We start from the raw sequence: 15,706 nt of genomic DNA, 5'->3' as shown, positions 1-15,706 counted from the left end.
ACCACAAGCAGTACCCAGGTGAGTATAGTATCCTTAGAAGCAGGCTAGCGTGTCATGTGATGTAGATGCTTACACGCTATTAAAAGCATTGATTGCAACGGCAAGCGCCACTTTTGCTTATTAACAATTCAAGTGCCAAAAATGTTTTACGAAATGAGGAGATTAACATCCCAGCAAGGTAATCCTTAACTGTATTTAATGTATGTACACTTCATTGTTCTCATCGCTAAACACAAGCAGGGCCGCCATCAGGGGGTGAATAGGGTGACTCCTGTCAGGGGCCCAGTGGGCCCCATAAGGCAAGTACAACTATTATTAAAAAAAGGGCACTACAGCAGAGTGCTATTGAGTGTGGGAAATGTCATTACAAGGAGTAAAGCATTAGACTTTGAGTGTGCACTAAACCACTATGCACAGTGTGATACAGACTTGGCACTTCAGTTTGTACAGTGTAGGCAGGACTTACTTAGTAAATGTTATTTTATTTATTTGTGCAATTTTGAATTATAACTTCAGTGTGGTAGTTGTATGGTGGGGCCAGGGGTTCATAAAAACACATGTTTTTAGCAATATGCAGCAGTGTATTTATGTTTATTTGACAATGCTGTAGAAATTCTATATTTAAAACCATGCAGAAATGGTTCCTCCTCAATACAAAAATGGTAGTTGTCCTTTTGGCAGATATCATTTTTTTTTATTTTTATATATACAGTATATATATATATTACTGCCCCTTTATGCAAGGCCTTTCCAGATGCCAGGAGACATTTTATCTAAGATTTGTACATCTGCATAAAATGTTATACTCTCATTCTAAGATTGCTCAGTGTTTCAAATGAGACAGGTTAACTTAACACTGTTCAGTTTACACTACAGCTGACTTAATTTTGAAATACATACAAACAAGCCTAAATCCATGAATTTAACCAGATCTAATGGGATGAGACTGAGAACCACAGTTTATGGTTCCACCAAGACCATATAGAGTACAGCATTTTCAAAATCCATAATTACAGCTGACAGATGGGAACATGTGTACACCAGGGGCGCAATCCGATATAGATCGTAGTTTGCGGCGTAAGCGAGGGAACTCCCGCCACCCGTAGTTTCAGCTCGCAACTCGAGCTATCCCATATACAGCGCTGTCAGATGCTAAAGTGCCGTAAGTCTGATAAACCAGCGATGTCCAGAAATCTGCATAAGTACAAATTTCTGGAGTCACCAGTGACTTACGGCACTTTAGAAACTGCCGGCGCCTACAAAACCTGACTAAATTATAAAATCACCCGTACTGTCTAACACGCCTCGCAAACATAGCCCCACACGTCTAACCCTCTATCCGCTATCCCCCCTCACTATCCTAACAATAAAAAATGTATTAACCCCTAAACCACCGCTCCTGGACCCCGCCACCACCTAATAAAGTTATTAACCCCTAAACTGCCGCTCCCGGACCCCGTCGCCACCTATATTAACTACCCCCTAATGTGAGCTCCTTACACCGCCGCCACCTACATTATCCCCCTATACCACCGCCAGCTATATTAAATGTATTAACCCCTAATTTAATCCCCTACACCGCCGCTAGCTATATTAAATACATTAACCCCTAATCTAATCCCCCTAAAGTAATTACCTCTGTTACCAGCCCTTAAAAGGGCCTTTTGCGTGACATTGTCACAAAGTAATCAGCTCTTTTGCATCTAATCTAAATCCCCCTACACCGCCGCCACCTATAATAAATGAATTAACCCCTAATCTAATCCCCCTACATCGCCGCCACCTATATTAAATAGATTAACCCCTAATCTAATCCCCCTACACCACCGCCAGCTATATTAACTATATTAACCCTAATTATATTAGGGTTAATATAGTTAATGTAGTTATTATATTATATATATTAACAATATTAACCCTAATTATATTAGGGTTAATATAGTTAATATCGTTATTATATTATATATATATTAAGTATAATAACCCTATCTAACTCTAACATCCCTAACATCTTATTAAAATAAATCTAATTAATATTAATATTATTAATTAAAATATTCCTATTTAAATCTAAATACTTACCTATAAAATAAACCCTAAGATAGCTACAATGTAATTAATAATTACATTGTAGCTATTTTAGGGTTTATATTTATTTTACAGGTAACTTGGTATTTATTTTAACTAGGTACTATAGCTATTAAATAGTTAATAACTATTTAATAGCTACCTAGTTAAAATAATTACCAATTTACCTGTAAAATAAATCCTAACCTAAGTTACAAATACACCTACACTATCAATAAATTAAATAAACTACAAATATCTAAACTAAAATACAATTAAATAAACTAAACTAAATTACAAAAAGAAACAAACACTAAATTACAAAAAATAAAAAAAGATTACAAGATTTTTAAGCTAATTACACCTATTCTAAGCCCCCTAATAAAATAATAAAGCCCCCCAAAATAAAAAAATGTCCCTATCCTATTCTAAATTAAAAAAGTTAACAGCTCTATTACCTTACCAGCCCTTAAATGGGCCTTTTGCGGGGCATGCCCCAAATAAATCAGCTCTTTTGCCTGTAAAAAAAACACAATACCACCCCCCAACATTACAACCCACCACCCACATACCCCTATTCTAAACCCACCCAAACCCCCCTTAAAAAAACCTAACACTACCCCCTGAAGATCTCCCTACCTTGTCTTCACCCAGCCGGGCAGAAATCTTCATCCGATCCGGGCGATGTCTTCAATCAAGCGGCAGAGAAGAAGTCTTCCATCCGGGCAATGTCTTCAATCAAGCGGCAAAGAAGAGGTCCTCCATTGGGGCAAAGTTTTCTTCCAAGCGGCATCTTCAATCTTCTTTCTTCGCTCCTCCGATGCGGAACATCCATCCAGCACGACGACTTCCCGACGAATGAGGTTCCTTTAAATGACGTCATCCAAGATGGCGTCCGTCGAATTCCGATTGGCTGATAGGATTCTATCAGCCAATCGGAATTAAGGTAGAAAAATCTGATTGGCTGATTGATTCAGCCAATCAGATTCAAGTTCAATCTGATTGACTGAACCAATCAGCCAATCGGATTGAACTTGAATCTGATTGGCTGATTCAATCAGCCAATCAGATTTTTCTACCTTAATTCCGCTTGGCTGATAGAATCCTATCAGCCAATCGGAATTCGACAGACGCCATCTTGGATGACGTCATTTAAATGAACCTCATTCGTCGGGAAGTTGTCGTGCCAGATGGATGTTCCGCGTCGGAGGAGCGAAGAAAGAAGTTTGAAGATGCAGCTTGGATAAAAACTTCGCCCCGATGGAGGACCTCTTCTTTGCTGCTTGATTGAAGACATCGCCCGGATGGAAGACTTCTTCTCTGTCGCTTGATGAAGAGTTCTGCCCGGCTGGGTGAAGACAAGGTAGGGAGATCTTCAGGGGGGTAGTGTTAGTTTTTTTTTAAAGGGGGGTTTGGGTGGATTTAGAATAGGGGTATGTGGGTGGTGGGTTGTAATGTTGGGGGGTGGTATTGTGTTTTTTTTTACAGGCAAAAGAGCTGATTTCTTTGGGGCATGCCCGCAAAAGGCCCTTTTAAGGGCTGGTAAGGTAATAGAGCTGTTAACTTTTTTAATTTAGAATAGGGTAGGGAATTTTTTTTTTTTTTTGGGGGCTTTATTATTTTATTAGGGGGCTTAGAATAGGTGTAATTAGCTTGAAAATCTTGTAATCTTTTTTTATTTTTTGTAATTTAGTTTAGTTTATTTAATTGTATTTTAGTTTAGATATTTGTAGTTTATTTAATTTATTGATAGTGTAGGTGTATTTGTAACTTAGGTTAGGATTTATTTTACAGGTAAATTGGTAATTATTTTAATTAGGTAGCTATTAAATAGTTATTAACTATTTAATAGCTATTGTACCTAGTTAAAATAAATACCAAGTTACCTGTAATATAAAGATAAACCCTAAAATAGCAACAATGTTATTATTAATTACATTGTAGCTATCTTAGGGTTTATTTTATAGGTAAGTATTTAGATTTAAATAGGAATATTTTAATTAATAATATTAATATTAATTAGATTTATTTTAATAAGAATTTAGTTAGGGATGTTAGAGTTAGATAGGGTTATTATACTTAATATATATATAATATAATAACGATATTAACTATATTAACCCTTATATAATTAGGGTTAATATTGTTAATATATATATAATATAATAACTATATTAACTATATTAACCCTAATATAATTAGAGTTAATATAGTTAATATAGCTGGCGGCGGTGTAGGGGGATTAGATTAGGGGTTAATCTATTTAATATAGGTGGCAGCAGTGTAGGGGGATTAGATTAGGGGTTAATACATTTATTATAGGTGGCGGCGGTGTAGGGGGATTTAGATTAGATGCAAAAGAGCTGATTACTTTGTGACAATGCCCCGCAAAAAGCCCTTTTAAGGGCTGGTAAAAGAGCTGATTTCTTTGGGGAAATGCCCCGCAAAAAGCCCTTTTAAGGGCTGGCAATAGAGCTGTTACTTTGGAGCAATGTCACGCAAAAGGCCCTTTTAAGGGCTGGTAATAGAGGTAATTACTTTAGGGGGATTAGATTAGGGGTTAATGTATTTAATATAGCTGGCGGCGGTGTAGGGGGATTATATTATGGGTTAATGTATTTAATATAGCTGGCGGCGGTGTAGGGGGATTAGATTAGGGGTTAATACATTTAATATAGCTGTCGGCGGTGTAGGGGGATTAAATTAGGGGTTAATACATTTAATATAGCTGGCGGCGGTGTAAGGGGCTCACATTAGGGGGTAGTTTAATATAGCTGGCGGCGGGGTAGGAGCTCACATTAGGGGGTATGTAATGTAGCTGGCGACGGTGTAGGGGGGTCACATTAGGGGGTTATACTTTTAATGTAGGTGGCGGCAGGGTCCTTTATTAGGGATTGCGGCGGGGGATCACGGTTGACAGTTAGATAGACATTGCGCATGCGTTAGGTGTTAGGTTTTATTTAGCAGTTTGTGGTTGACAGGTAGATAGACATTGCGCATGTGTTAGGTGTTAGGTTTTATTTTGCAGCTAGTTTAGGGAGTTACGGGGCTTCAATACTCAGCGTAAAACTTACTACCGCTGCAATTTGTGGCGAGGTGAAAATGGAGTAAGATTTCTCCATTTTCGCCACGTAAGTCCTTACGCTGTATATTGGATACCAAACTGCGCGGGTTTGGTATAACTGCCTATGGGCCAAAAAACTACGGCCGAAGGCAGAAATATACAAGCTGTATATAGGATACCAAACCCGCGCAAAATTCGGCGTCGCCGGCTTTTGCAGGCGACGCTGCATATCGGATCGAGGCCCAGATTTGAAGTGGTTAATGGTTGGGGAAAAAGGGGGGGGGACCCCAAACTTGTGTCAACCTTTCAAAAGTACTTTTCTTTATCTACCCATTCTGACAGATCAATAATGAACAATTTTGAATTCACATAAGTATTTTTGTTTGCACATTTACAAATATGATTCTTTAAAAAGTGATCTCTTAATTTCTGCAAATTTTTTTATCATGCATGTCACACACTGTTGATTTAGGGGATGGCAATGTGCAGAAAATGTACCTTCTGTGGGTGTCTGTGTTTATGTCTTTGTGCTTTTGTTGGTGTCTCTATGAGTGTGTATGCATTTTTTTCTGAGGGTCCCTCTGTGAGGGTTTGTGTGTTTGTCTTTGTGCATTTTCTGTGGATGTCTCTGTGAGGGTGTGTGTGTATATGTATGTCTTTGTGTGTTTTCTGTGGGTGTCTGTGAGTGTGTATGTCTTTGTGTGTTTCTGAGGCTGTCTCTGTGGGTGTTTCCTTGGGTGTATGTGCAAGTTTGTGTTTGAGATTGTTTGTGTGTGTCCATTGTCTGTTCCTTTTTAGGACATTTTGACCTTACTACTGATTATTTACATCTTTCTACAGACTTTGAGACTTATGAGACCTTTCCGGAAATCACCAATCCACTACTTAAGCTTTAAATTATTGTTTAGGCAGTTCGGGGACTTTCCTTTCAGCCACTGCATGCTTTTGTCATCATATGGTTGTCATCTTCCTTGACAAAAAGATAATCAGAATTCCATATTTTGTCTTGTAAATCTCCTTTTTTGACAAAACTGTAGTCTACCAAATTACTTGTCAGGTCAATGTAAACAAGTGCTGAGTGTCTGTGTGGGTGTCAGTGTCTGAATGTGTTTGTTTCTTTGTGTGTTTGCTAGAGTATCTATATGTGAATCCTTATGTGTGTCTGTTTCTGTGTTTGTGTGTTAATACCTTTTCAACATTTCCAAGTTTGACTACACTTAAGAAAAAAGTGCATGGGGAGGCCCTGACCAATGGTTAAGCCAGGTGCCCCAAAATTTCTAGTCGCGGCCATGAACACAAGTCACATATATACGTATCGTTCAGGCCCAATTTCAGGTCACTGCCTCCCAGCTTGCATCAACATCGGACTGACAGCTTACATTTCAAGCCAAGACTTTGGGGACAATTTATTAAGCAGCAGATGCTGCTTATTCTGCGCGAGCCTTCTGGCTCACTGGAAACAGGAGTTAAGAACCTTAACTCATCCGACACCTCTGAGGTGGCAGACTGCAATCATCCAGATCAGATACGATCGGGATGATTGACACCCCCTGCTAGCAGCCGATTGATGAGAATGTGCAGGTGGTCGCATTGTACAAGCATTTCTCCAGAAATGCATCTGCAATGATAAATGCCGACAGCGTATGCTGTCGGCATTTAGCAATGTCGGACGGACATGATTCGCTACAGTCAATCATGTTTGCCCGACATTTCATAAATCGGCCCATTTGTGTCTGTCAGGAACTAACTGCTTCTGAGAAATATAAGCTGTCAGTCCGATTATTCCTAATACACCTTCGGGTTTATTGTAGTTGGTTATCGCACAACCGTTAACTAATGTTACTTTCTCCAAAGTGCTCAATAGAAGTTTGTGGGGAGAAGGCATTACTGTGGTTGCAATAGCCTAGGTCCTGAACTTAGAGCACCTCACACGCTACCTTTTTATTCACAACTTCTAATGTGTGCTAATGTCGCTGCACTCATTTCTTGCTTTGAGCTAGTGCTCGAGCAAAGAAAAAAAGAGCGTGCAGCTTGTAATCTGGCCTTATGTGTACTAATTTTGAAGAAACTGCGACCATTAGTTTGTTACCATGAAAAAATGTGTAATCTTGATCATTTTAATATAGACAAAGTCTTTAAATTAAGTAGATCAGTGGTCCTCTGTATTCACATATCTCTGGATGGGGGTGGTAGCTTCTTCCAAAGTTAAGCATAAGGGATATACCTCTTTTATGGCAGTATGGAGAAGTTGGAGGTACAGTTTGCAACAATGTTTCAAAAGCTTATTCAGAAGGACGAACGTTAAATGCTCTGCTACTACTGAGTGTGCTATGCAACCAGAGAGCGGCTATTACTGGACCTTTTTTTTTATAAAAAATGTGACATTGTTCTGCTTCTACCATAGCCTTTCCCGCAAACAAAGGCTCAAAGGAAGTTTGTACAGCCTGTAGTGTTAGATGCCATCTGTAAAGAAGCCAACATTTTCAGCATACACTAAAATATGTTAAGCCATTCAATCTGTTCTGAAGCCTATGGGGCATATTTATCAAGCTCCATATTGAAGGCTCGCCGGAAACAGAAGTTATGAAGCAGCGGTCTGCTCTGAGGCCGCGGACAGAAATCAATCCAATCGAATAAGATCGGGTTGATTGACACCCCATGCTAGCGGCCGATTGTCCTCAAATCTATAGGGGGCAGAATTGCACCTGCAGTTTACAAGAACTGCTGGTGGAATGATAAATGCCGACAGCGTATGCTGTCTGCATTTATCGATGCGCAGCGGACATGATACACTACTTCGTATCATGTCAGCTCGCACATTGATAAATATGCCCCTAATTCTTTTTCTCACTGAAAAATGTAAGGCAGCTGATTAGAACTATGTTTAGAGAATCTTCTACATGGTGCTGAAAGATACCCTATCATAGAAATATGGGTCTGGCATATCTGTTTAAATTTGGCTGTAGTGTTAGTGAAAAGGCTGTGTATTTGGGTGTACTTTAACTACTTGGAAAACAATCTGTTACCCACCTCCTGCAACTGATGAATGTTATAATTTTCAATAATTCAGTAACTGGACAATGGGAACAGCTTATCTAGCATCTCTTTTGGGTGGCAGTTTTGGTTTGAGTCCACCCACAGCTTTGTTAGTTTACTATAATTTTCATTTGATACTTATGGGGACTGTTTGCAGTACATATTAAATCCCATGAGGTTTAGGGGTCTATTTAACAAGGGCCGAATGGCCCCTGTTCCCCTTGTTTCCGTGCGAGCCTTCAGGCTCACCTGAACAGGAGTTAAGAAGCAGCGGCCTTAAGACCGCTGCTCCTTAACTCATACGCCACCTCTGAAGTGGCGTATAGCAATCCACCCGATCATGTACAATCGGGCTGATTGACACTGCCTCTGCAGGGGGTGGTATTGCACCAGTAGATCACCAGAACTGCTAGTGCAATGATAAATGCCGACAGCATATGCTGTCGGCATTTATCAATGTGCCGTGGACATGGTTTGCTATAGCGGATCATGTCCGTCCGCACAATGATAAATGGACCCCATAGTCTTTTCAATCATTTGAAGGTGTCCTCTCCATGATATTTCTCTGTAAGTTTGAAGGTTCTTTTGGATGTTATCTAATAGGTTGTTACAGTTGAGTAAGTGTAGGGTTTGATGGTTGGGGAAAAGAGCAACTCCTAAGTATTTTAGAGAGTGTTTGCATTAGCTATAAAGAAAAATGTTGGCTACTACTTAAAGGGACAGTCTAGTATAAATTAAACTTTAATTATTCAGATAGGACTTTTAATTTTAATCAACTTTCCAATTTACTTTTATCATCAAATTTGCTTTTTTCTCTTGGTATTCTTAGTTTAAACTAAACATAGGTAGGCTCATATGCTAATTTCTAAGCCTTTGAGGGCTGCCTCTTATCACATGCTTTTTAAATCTCTTTTCAACACAAAGAGACAGAAAGTACACGTGGGCCATATAGATAACACTGTGTTCAGGCACAGGGGGTTATTTAAGATTTAGCACAAAACAATGCTAAATTTCAGACAATAGATAATAAACAGTCACAGTCATGTGATCAGGGGGCTGGAAGAAGGTTCCTAGATACAAGGTAATCACAGAGGTAAAAAGTATATTAATATAACTGTGTTGGTTATGCAAAACTGGGGAATGGGTAATAAAGGGATTATCTATCTATTAAAACAATAACAATTCTATGGTAGACTGTCCCTTTAATGCAGCTCCCTAGGTAAGGAATTGTGGGGGCATCATCTGCATATTGTTATTTAATATTGGAGCCAATGCTAATTCCTGGCATCTGATAATCAATTGTTACATGACTTGAACCACTACTTTGAGTATAAATAGCACAGCCATCCCTTCCTAGTAAAATGTGTAACTTTGAAACTACTAGAGTGTAAGCCATTTACGCAAACCCTTGAAGATGGAGTGGAATATAAACAAAAAGGATGATTTTATTTTGGAACAAAATCCAAAGTGCTTAAGGGAGCATTCCCTAATGCAAAAATTATCTGTAAAATGGATAAATATGATCCCGAATATAGAGCCTGAAATATTAAAAGATAGTTGTAAAACACTTAATAAATGTCGTATTCCAACTAGTTGGAAAGAAGGTCATATGAAATTACTTAATAATTATTATTGCACACCATGGAAAATGGCTAAAATGTATATGGGTCAAGGTTTTTTCTGCCCGCGATGTGTTCTTAAGAATGCAGATATTTTACATATGTTGTGGCTTTGCCCGAGGATTCAACAATTTTGGAAGAAAGTGATTTTTTGGATTAATAGATTATATTCAACTAACATACAATTTGAAGTTGAGGAGATCTTCCTGTTAGTCCGGTCTAGGCAAAAGACAGCTCCAGCAAATAGAATTTTAAACACTATCATTCTACTGGTCAGGCACTTTATAGTGAGGAATTGGAAAGCAAAAAAGCTCCCTGGCTTCTCATGTTTCATTAAAGAAATTCAGTCACAGATTATATTTGAATCTTTCCATCTGTTGGATGCAAGTGAAAAAGAATGTAAACAATTTTTATGGGGTTGGTTACCTATAATTAAAATATACCCAGAGGACGTGCAAAAGTTAATACTATACCCATTTTTAAGTACTGATTGTTTTTCTGATCTGGTATTATTAGGAGATTTCCCAACAGATTGGGTTTCAAGTTATAGGTAGAACAATTTTCAGGCTGAAAAGTTAGAGAATGAAATAGAGGTGATAGAAAAACGATATAGTAAAGGATCCCGAGTTGAGGGAAGAGAGATGGTTTAAAATTGATATCCAGGAAGGGCAGTGTAGTCGGGAGGGCTGGGGGGGAGGGAGGGGGGGGGTAACATAGGAGAGAATTATATATTTTTATTATGTTTTGTTTTATTTTGTGTTATTCTGCTTCGTTTTTTTTTTTTTTTTTTTTTTTTTGTCTCGTTTTGTGTTGTTTTTTGTTTGTTTTGTTTTGTTGTGTTTTGTTTCGTCCTGCTTTGTCTTGTCTTGTCTTGTCTGAATGTGTTTTTTTGTTTCCTAGTCGATGATAAAAAGTGCTTCCAGAGTTAAAAGAGTTGATCGTTATAATTTGTTTTTAAGATATATTGAGAATGATGTAATCTAATCATATGTTTTGTTTTACGCTGTTTATTTTGTTTACACCACGTGTGTATTTGTGGTATATTTGTTTACATCCTGTGTGGTGTAGTTCTATATTGATATGGAAGAACCTTTCTTGCTTTGTATTATACTCTGGTAGCCACAAATAAATAAATATTAAAAAAAAAAAAAAGGGAGCATTCAGTAGATTTCTTACAATTGCACATCTTGCCACTGAAAGGGTAGTGAGACAGGTATGAAAAGGCGCATCTAAGCTGGCGAATATTGTTTATAATAATATACACTCCCAGTGAAGTTTACCCATTATAATATAGGTTACTCCCATAATCTAGAGTAAGAGTGGGTGGGGGTAGGGCAGAGTATAATATATACAAGAGGTTAGTGGTTAAAGGCAAATAGCCCAATTTGAGTTTTATAATCTCCTAACCGCTAATACCTCCTGCCACAGATTTAAAGTTAAAAGCAAAGTACAACTAACAAGTAATTGTAAATAGACTTACAAATAAGAATAGGTAACTTAAATCTGTGAGAAAAATTCCACCAACTGGGCCCTATCAGAGTCAGAGCTAGATTTGTATTAGTTAGAAAAAATGTTTTTCTTATCCATTCATACACTAAAGTTTATTAAGTCGATATATTTAACCACACATACATTTAGCAAGAGCTAAAAATTAAAAACACTACACCCAAGTTGAGCTATGGTTTTTAAATTAATCTGAAATCAGCATATAGGGTATCTTGCAGCATAATTATAAATATAGGCTAAGCCCTTACAATCCGAGGGCTAGATTAAGTTTAATTTTACCAAGTATATTATAAAGCTGCAATTTACCAGACCAACGAGGGTGAGCAAGTTAAAAAAGGGAAAGACAAAGCTTATCCCAGAGGACCCCTGACGTACGTTTCACAAAAAACGCTTCCTCAGAGGGGTGTGGAGCCGCTGCAAAATGTCATATTTATGAGTCTTTAAGACCCTCCTCAGGTATTGAGTGGATATGCCTGATTGCCAATAGTCGGATTGTCATTGGCTTCTGCATATGTCAATCACAGAAGTGGCAAGGGATAGGGTAGAGTAGGGGGTAGTGGTTCCTGATGTAAGTGTGATGTCTGAAATGGGCGTGTTTGTTTACATTTACATCACTGGTATAGCCCTCATTGGATGATTGTATTGAACATATGTTCCACAATTGTACTGAGCCAGATATCTAACATCTCAATAGACGGCATAGAGCGGTTACTGCCGAGCAAGACCGCATACCATAGGCAAATAAATTCAATGCGTCCCCACTATATAATGTCAAAGAAGTTGCACCAAGCAGCTAATATTGGCCGGTTCACTCCCAGCCTCTTTCATTCACAGATCAAGAAATTGACACATATGGTGGCGCAACAACCTATACCGAAACAAAAAATAGCACTTTCAAAATTTGTCAACAAATCATCTTTATCGCTATCATCAAGGGACAAAAGGGATCAGCTCGATTAGATGCTGAACTTCCCATATGTTTATGTTAGTCATAGGAGGCGTGCCAGAGCGTTAGTCATAGGATCAGCTCGATTAGATGATGAACTTCCCATATGTTTATGTTAGTCATAGGAGGCGTGCCAGAGCGCGATGTGTAGCGCTCTAATTGGGCAATACTACTTATCATATGTTATGTTATACACGCATTAGTGAAGTTATTTAGTATGCCCCCTTTATGAATAATCTAGTTGTGATATAAGTCCATTTACTGATCTGCTTGTCAAGTAGAAGATAGGAAAAATAAATGTCGAAATATGTGCCAATCTTGACCCTTCCGATATTAGAGTAAGATTTGTTGCAAGTGTCTAGATACTGTTGATTATTGCCCATTTTATCACCAACATTATTGGGATATAGCGCATATAGTGCTGCTTACGTTTTTATAAATAGGCAGCCCATGAGCCTAATCCGTCCTATGGCCTATTATACAGAGATCAAGATTACCTCCATGAAAGTTGCATTAATAACACAACTATTTGTTAGAAAGTGCATTGATATCAGAAATGATTTTTAGTGATATGGACATTACTTTCTGCACAAATGTAATGGGGTATATATTATTAGAATGTATGTGTAGAAGATAACCATATTTACTCACTATTAGGTACTAGTTTTTGTTCCCAAGTACATTATTGGTGTGCTTTTTACAGACGGTATATTGGATTGTACTCAAACTGGATACTATAAGTGCTCTGGATGGCAAATTTGTTGAATGATTGCTGTACAGATCGCTTGTATATTATGCATATGAGTGGTATAAATTATAAAATCTGTGGGGATCGTGATAAATGTGATGAAATAGATATTTAGTGGTGTGCTGATGAATGATCAAAAATAATGCATGTGAAAAGTGAAGAAAAAGAACAACTTGTGGAACATACATATCTTAGTGTATAAAAATTAACACTGTGGGTTTATAAATATATGATGGTTTTCGTATATAGAACATTGTAAACTAAATAATAAAGTGAGGGATATAATTACCTCAAAGTAGAATTTGTGAGTTAAATTGGCTCTTAGTGAATATAGGTGAATCATAGTGTGAGCCATGAATCTATAAGGAGTGATAAAAAAGGGGAGATTTATTGTCATGAGTGACACGGTGCCTCACTTACAGGTATACAAAATAATTATTGAAATCATTCATGCCATTTGGTTTTACTGAATTTAAACGATAAATCCATTTGCATTCAAGTTTAAGTAATGTTTTCTCAAGATTGCCTCCTCGTATTCCTAGTGAGGCTTTTTGAATGACCATATATTTCAGGTTAGTAGTGGAACACTTATGATGTATTTGAAAGTGTTTCGCGACTGATGTTAACTTTTTGCCACGTGCTTCATATTTATTGGCATTTTTTATATTATTGGCATGTTCAAGAATACGCACCCTGATCTCACGGGTTGTCATGCCAACATAAATCATTTTGCATTGGCAAAAGAGAGCATATACAACCGCAATAGTTCTACAGGAAAAATGGGAGGCTAGATTATATGAATAGCCATCTTTATCTTGGATGGTTTTGGACTTCATTACATATGGACAGGCAGAGCAAGTACCACAGGGATACATCCCTGGGTTAGTATCCTTTTTCTTAAATGATCTCACATAATGGCTGGATACAAGTCTATCCCTTAGATTTGTGGGTCTTTTGTACCCAATAGAAATTCTGTCACCAATAGTTTCTTTCAAAGAAGGGTCATTTTGTAATATTTTCCAGTGTTGATTAATTATTTTAGTTACTTCTGACATTTGTGGGTTATATGTAGTGATTAGTCTTGGATTGGATTCACTTGTATTTTTGACCTTTGGGACGAGTAAATTATCTCTGTTAATGTTCAGGGCCTTGTATTTGGCTCGTTTGACTGCTTTCTTACTGTAGCCTCGTGCTATTAGTCTGTCCATTAGGGCTTTGCTTTCTGTAAGATATATGTCGACACTAGAGCAATTACGTCTTAGACGCAGAAATTCCCCAAAGGGGATAGCCTTAAGGGTGCATGGTGGATGAGCACTAGATCTATGTAACAGAGTGTTAGTTGCTGTTTCTTTTCGATAGATAGTGGTGTTAATAAAACCATCTTCTTTCTTGAATATGGTTATATCCAAAAAGGAGATTTTGTGCTGATCAGCTGAATAGGTTAATTTGATGTTTTTATTATTCATGTTTACTTTCATCATGAACTGATCCAATTCCTGTGATGTCCCTTCCCATATGAATAAGACATCATCAATATATCTTATCCATAGCGGGATATGATCAGTATATTGTTGTAATTCAGTTGAAAAAACATCAAAGAGCTCCCAATGCCCCAAGAACAGGTTGGCGTATGTAGGTGCACAAGCTGTACCCATTGCGGTACCTTGCATCTGTAAGTAGTATCTATCGTTGAAGGTGAAAAAATTATGTGTTAAGACAAACTGCAGTAGTTGGACCACAAATTTATTGTGATCTTCATTGTCATTAGTATTAGATGATAAAAAATACTTGATGGCTGCTATTCCATCTGTATGTCTTATGTTTGTGTAAAGTGACTCAACATCTGCAGTGACGAACCACATATCATCAGATAGCTGTATGTTTTGTAATATTTGTAGTACCTCCATAGTATCACGGACATATGAAGGTAATGTAGTTAGATACTCTCTTAACCTTTGGTCAACATATCTGCTAGCATTTTCAGTTAGATTCTCATTCCCAGAAACGATAGGTCTACCGGAGGGTATTTGGGAGTTCTTATGCACCTTTGGCAAAAAATATAATGTGGCGACTTTCGGATGATCTATAGTTAAATACTTTTTCTCAGTATTTGTAATGATGTTGTTTGCCCAAGCTTGTTTGACTAAGTTATTGTATTGTGTCAGGTATGAGCTTTGAGGGTTAAAAATCAGTTGTTTATAGCATGTAGAGTTAGATAGCTGTCTGAAGGCTTCATCTGTGTACATTTTAGATGGCCATAATACCACATTCCCACCCTTATCAGACGGTTTTATGGTGACATCTTTCCAAGATTCAATCTCATTCAGAGCTTTGAATTCTGATGTTGTCAAATTGTGATTCTTTCGAGTAACAGGCAATTGTTCAATTTGGTGGCAGACCATTTTACAAAATACCTGAATTTCAGGTGAATTAGACATAGAGGGAACATAATTGGATTTTGGTTTGAGTGCAGTTCTCCACGTGTTAGGGTTAGGCAGGGTTACATCATTAGAGTTAGTAATATCCTCATCACTGAGTTGTTCTAATAGTTCAACTGTACTTAAATCTGCTGTATCTAAAACGTTGGGATTGTAGGCATATATCTTTTTTAACATCAACTTACGTGAAAATAAGTGTATGTCTTTTATTAATTCAAACTTATTAAGAGAATTAACTGGACAAAAAGATAATCCCTTTGATAGTACAGCTATATGATCTTG

This window comes from Bombina bombina, chromosome 5 (assembly GCF_027579735.1).
Source record: "Bombina bombina isolate aBomBom1 chromosome 5, aBomBom1.pri, whole genome shotgun sequence".
Lineage (NCBI taxonomy): Eukaryota > Metazoa > Chordata > Amphibia > Anura > Bombinatoridae > Bombina > Bombina bombina.
This window is presented reverse-complemented; position numbering follows the sequence as displayed.